At 37.6% G+C, this 6,000-nt stretch overlaps 1 protein-coding gene across 3 annotated transcripts in view; it reads right to left on the minus strand.

Annotated features, from left to right (window-relative positions):
- ATG4C (autophagy related 4C cysteine peptidase) overlaps nucleotides 1-5,766 on the minus strand; it is a 102,876-nt gene extending 97,110 nt beyond the window's left edge. For all 3 annotated transcript variants that reach the window (XM_082833882.1, XM_082833883.1, XM_082833881.1), the window contains exon 1: nucleotides 5,664-5,766. The gene's annotated coding sequence lies outside the window, so the exon portion shown is untranslated. The remainder of the gene's footprint in view (nucleotides 1-5,663) is intronic.
- Nucleotides 5,767-6,000: the final 234 nt, after the last annotated feature.

Genomic DNA, 6,000 nt, shown 5'->3' on the forward strand with positions numbered 1-6,000 from the left:
AAAAAAAAAAAGTAAGGAAAATAGGAGGAAAAAGAAAAGGTGAGGATTGTTCTAGATAAAAGAAAACAGAGAGATATGACAACCAAATACAATTCAATGAAATCTCTTACTCAATTCAGTGTTATTTTCCTAAAAAGCTATGAGACATTACTGGAACATCCGGGTAAATCTGAATTTTTTCATATGGCCTATACATTAGATAATATTATCATATCAAAATTAAATTATTTGGGTATGCTAATGGCATTATGGTTATGTAGAAGGATGTCCTAGTTCCTAGGCGATGCATGATGAAGTATTTAGAAGTATCATGATGTTTCCACCTTACTTTCAAATGCTTCAGCAAGGAAAAAAAAAGTGTACATTTGTGTGTGTGTGTGTGTGTGTTAGAGAAAAAGCAAAAAAGCAAAAGAAGCATAATGTTAACAACTAGTGAGTCTAGGTAAAGGATATACAGGTATTTGTTGTACTACTCTTTAAACTTTTTTGTATAGGTTTGAAACTTTCAAAATAAAAAAAGTTAGGGAAAAAAGTAGGATGGAAATTAAATCGACTTTAGAGCAGCTGATCAGACTTTATAACGTTTAACTACTTCTTCACCCTATCCATAAGACCTAAAAGCCAGTACAAAGTTCAGACAGGTTGGACTAAAACTGAAAGTAATAATCCTAACAAATAATAAGTAATTATAAGCCAATCCATCATTAACTTCCAATTATAGCTGTAGACTAACCATAATCTCTGATGAGAATTCTGTGAAAGATGACATGTGCTGACTCACCTAGGACAATTGTGAATAAACAAAAGCTGTCTTGTATAACATTTTCTCCAAATCCAAATATGACTACCAAACGATTTTTTCCCCAATCAAGATCTATTAGTTAAAAGGAACTCTAAATTAAAATGTTGTTACAGAAGTACAGATGATCCCAGACACCACATCACTATAATAATAATAATGATAACAATAATAATAAACAAACTCTGTACCAGGAATTTTGTAAACCTATGCACACATACCATCTCACTTAATCCTCACAACAACTCTATAAGGCAGGTACTATTATTATCCTCATTTTATAGATTTAAAAAATAACAAAGGCTGAATAACTTTTGCAAGATCATACTGCTACTAAATAGCAAAACACACCTTGAATCCAGGCAATTTGACTCCAAGCCCAAGCTTTTTGCTCTGTACCCTCTACTGCTTTACTATGAAATGTAAAATTTAAATAATAACTGACTGTATTAATTCAATATCTACCAAAAACTACACAATGGAGTTATTTCAAAGAAAATCATAAGCATGTCTTTTTTCCCTAATACACATATTTATATTTACACATACACCAACTGAATGAAGTTAGAATTTAACCAGATGCCCAATTTACTGCCAAATCCCAAGTGCAAATAAAAATGATATAGAGCTGTATTACTCAGTTACCTATTCATATATATGGTTGAATATGTGACATATAAATTCAAAACAAATACCAACATATTTCCAAAAGCCTTCATCTAGAACCTTATCCCTGCCCACTCAAGGGAAAAAATACTGAAAAAACTTATTTCAGGTACAGCATTCCTCAAACATACTTAACTTAAGTAACGACATAAAAGGAAAAAAAGAATAATTAAGACATAAACCTTGAACACTGATGCCACGGTGAAAAAATATTAAGAAACAAAGCATGTGCCCCCAAACCCAGTCATCTTACAATGTTCTCTACCTCAATGAACTGTACCACAATCCATCCAGTTACATAAGCCAAAATGGTAGTGGTGGCTGATGGCACCTTTCTCTCCCTCATTCCTCATATCCAATTCAACACCCAGTTCTACCTCCTAAACATCTCTAAAACCCATCCACTTTTACCTGTCTTCACCACCACCTTGTCTAAGATATTACCATCTCTCATCTGGCCTCTCCTCATCCACACTCTTATCTCCTCTGTAAACAGTTTTTCTTCTGTATCACATCAAGTCATTTTTCATAGAATTTACAATAGTTGCAACTTTACATTTCTTTGATGGAATATTTGATTTATGTCTGCCTCCCCTCATAAGTTCTATGAGGTAGAGACTGCATTTACTCATCACTATATCACTGTGGCCTAGAAGCGTGCCTAGTAAATAAATAAATCCTAAATGATTGAATGCATGCCAAAGATTACAAACATTTATAAACAGTCCAAAAAAATTAAGTAGTTACAAGACTCACGAACCATCATAAGGAGTACCTTATTTCATCATTTCTAGATCACACATTTTTACATTTTAAACTCTGAAACTGAATACACCTTACAGTTGACAATCTTTTCATGTTTAATGGGCAATATTTTTTTTCTTTCACGGCAGTTCATAAAATAATGGTGCACCTTGGAATAAAATAAACAAACAAATAAAAAACACTCATCACAGGTAAATCTACAATACACCTGACCCACTCAGTTCAAACCTGGTAGTCTAGCCTCCCTTCTCCTTTGGCCACCACGCCACTCCCAACATTCAATAATTAACAGTGCTTACTGGTTCTTTCACCAACAGTTATCCAATTAATTCTTTTCTTTAAATCCTACAATAATAACACTAGATCTATCTAATTCCTCATTGCCTGGTATCTGAGCTCTTGCCACAGCTTCATTCATTTAAACATTTGTTTCAAATTCAGCCAACACTGCCCACCTATATGCAAAGAAATGAAGATACAAAGCAATCCAGTTAACTGTCCCTCCCACTAATCTCTCTCTCCTACAATTTAGAATTTTGCTCATTTTATGCCTCAAACTGGAATTACTTTCCTCCCAATTTCTACCTACCAAATTTATACTCACTATTTTAGTTCTAGATCAAATCTCATCTTCTTCATGAAATATTCCCTGGTTAATCTCTCTTTTCAACCTTAACATTCTAAAACACGTAAAACCAAACGCATACAGGCTATATTTTGCTTCTTGAAGGCAAGGTTTACATGTCAAACATTCTAATAGAATGTAAGCTCCCTAAGAGCAGAGACTTTTGTCTCTTGTTCACTGTTCTATTCCCAGCACCTAGAAGAGTATCTGGTACGTAATAGCTGCTTAGCAAGTATTTATTGAATTAATGCTCTTTATATATTCCAGAGTAGTGAACAAATCTTTGCAACTGTAGTAAGTGGGAAGAGTCAAAAGGAACTGGACTATATTACTTGAATTCTTTGAGCTTCAGTTTCTTCATCTGCTAAATGTAAATAATACTCAATAGCTCAATGAGTTGGTATAATGATTTAACGCAATAATGCTTTAAAGCAGCGGTCCCCAAACTTTTTGACACCAGGAACCAGTTTCGTGGGGAGGGGAATATGGTTCAGGTGGTAATGCAAGTGATGGGAAGCCGCAGATGAAGCTTCGCTGGCCCACCACTCACTTCCTACTAAGCAGCCCCGTTCCTAACAGGTCGCAGACCAGTACCAGTCCATGGCCCGGGGGGTGGGGACCCTTGCTTTAAAGCATCCGGTACAGAGCTGAGGGCAAGAGGATGTTCTCAATAAATGTTTTGATGATATTGTGACAAAAGTTAAATAGTAAGAAGCATTTAATAAATGCCTACTAAATGAATAAAATCTCAGGAAAAATATAAAAAATGTGAGTAATGTCTAGCCTATCATTTATCCAATAAAGAATTTCATGAGTGAATTAATTCTGAAATATTATACATTTAGCCCCACTCTTAAATGTGGCTAAAACCATTTCTGAATAACCTCAATTAGGAATAACCTCATTTAGACTGGGTACATGTATTAATATTTATATTTTATTGACATAGAGATTATCTTTGACTCCTAAAGAAGAACAATAATTTTGCTATTAGAATAGTAAAATACTCATAATAGAAGAAAGCTGCAAAGTTATTTAACTTACATGGCCCCAAGAAAGACAAGAAGCACAAAAATTTCTGTCTACAAAACATTACTGAATAGTAAACAATGCTGTTTTACCAGATCTAACAAATTATGCAGAAGGGGCTTCCCTGGTGGCGCAGTGGTTAAGAATCCGCCTGCCAATGCAAGGAACACGGGTTCGAGCCCTGGTCCGGGAAGATCCCACATGCCGCAGAGCAAATAAGCCCATGCGCCACAACTACTGAGCCTGTGCTCTAGAGCCCGCGAGCCACAGCTACTGAAGCCCGCGTGCCTAGAGCCCGTGCTCTGCAACAAGAAGCCACCAAAATGAAAAGCCCGCGCACCGCAACAAAGAGTAGCCCCCGCTCACCACAACTAGAGAAAGCCGGCGCACAGAAACGAACACCCAACGCAGCCAAAACTAAATAAATAAAAGAAATTAAATATATATATAGAGAGAGAAATATCTCATAAACAATCACAACAAATAAACTTTTTCAATATATTTGTATTCCATTTTACAGAAAAATGAGCATCAGTTAAATGGTTTTTAAACTCTTTTTACTAAACTATAAAAGTTCTCATATTGGCTACTTTTTAACTTTAAACACGTCCCAAAATTTTACAGTGAAAGAACTGATAATTAATTCAATACAGCATCAGATTATTCGACTAATTAGAAACTCTCCCTTGTTCAGGGAAGACACTTTATTTACTTGTAAATTGGTACACACACAGACTTTACCTTTCAAAAGCTTTTCTAATCCCTCTGTGTACTTTCAATGACTCACAATCTAATTACTAATCATAAACAACCAAGGAGGAAAGAGCATTCCCTTGTGTCTATCTGCTATTAATTGACACAAAATCATCGCAAAAATTCTACTGGGGACATATGTTTCGAGTAGGAGAAGGGAAAAAAATCCCATCTAAGTTAATTCAGATACAAAGAGCTGTAGGACGAGGTATTCTCCTCTAACCATAGGGTAGCAGTGAACCCCTTGTGGGAGAATAATCAATACAAAACAAAAATGTAAGCCAAATAGATCTTAAGTATAAACTTCATAAGCAGAGTCATGCTTGGCTGTTCGTCTCGTATTCACCAGTCATCATAAGAATGTGTTTGAACATCCAACCTAAAAAGCCCTGACATGTGGATGGAAGTCGAAGAGTTGAGGATGAGTAAGAAACAAATAAAGTGATTAAACGTTAATGTCTGAATGGAAAAGCATTAAGATATTCAGGCAAATGTGTTAAGAGTCTGAAGCAGTAACAAAGGCCTAAAAAGGGATAAAGGAGTTAGGAATGAGAAGATTGAGATCTTGAGAATCTGATTTGCGGGAATTTTTTTTTTCTCTTTTCTGTTCTTTTTTTAACGGAGAGAAATAGGGAAGGAGTTAAATGGATGCAATAGCTTAGGGGACTAGCGATCGTGCCTGAAACACGTACGAAAAGCCTCTAGGAGAGGGGGAACAGCTGCCCACAGGAAGGCTTACGGTTCGTTAGCTCTGGAGACCAGGAAGGGCAAGGAGTCAGAAAACAAATTACACCAGAAACAGAGATGAGGGAGGCACCAAAACCCTCAGAGAGCCTAAACTGTTGGCTACTGGGTCTCCACTGAGGGCAGGGGCCCCCAAGAAACCCGGTCATTTGGAAGGACCAGAGACACTAAGTCCCAACCTCCTCTGAGGCTAGCGGAGTCAGAGGAACCTCAAGTCGACCCCTCACCGAAAAACCGAAAACAGAACTGGAGAAATGTAAACAATGTGCAGGAGCCACCAACCGGGAAATGTTCCAGCTCCACCAGCAGCCGCCACAAAAGCAGCCGACACACACGCAGACGCCCCGACCTCAGCGCCGCAGCTGCAGGCACCTCGAGCTCCCCGGCCACCGTAGTAAGAGAAACGCCCCACCCCCTTCAAACCCAGTAGGTCAGCCACTTCCGGGGCACTAACGCCTATTGATTGGCAGCAACAGTAGCAGCGGCCTACAGGTCCCCGGTCCGTTTACTTCATCCTTTTTTCGTCCTGTTTGCCGCCTCAGACTCTAAGTCACCAATATAGCAAGAGCAGAACCAAGAGAAAGTATCTATAAGCGGTGTCTCCGATAGACAAACTACA

Source organism: Leucopleurus acutus (genome assembly GCF_964270905.1).
Source record: "Leucopleurus acutus genome assembly, chromosome: 2".
NCBI lineage: Eukaryota > Metazoa > Chordata > Mammalia > Artiodactyla > Delphinidae > Leucopleurus > Leucopleurus acutus.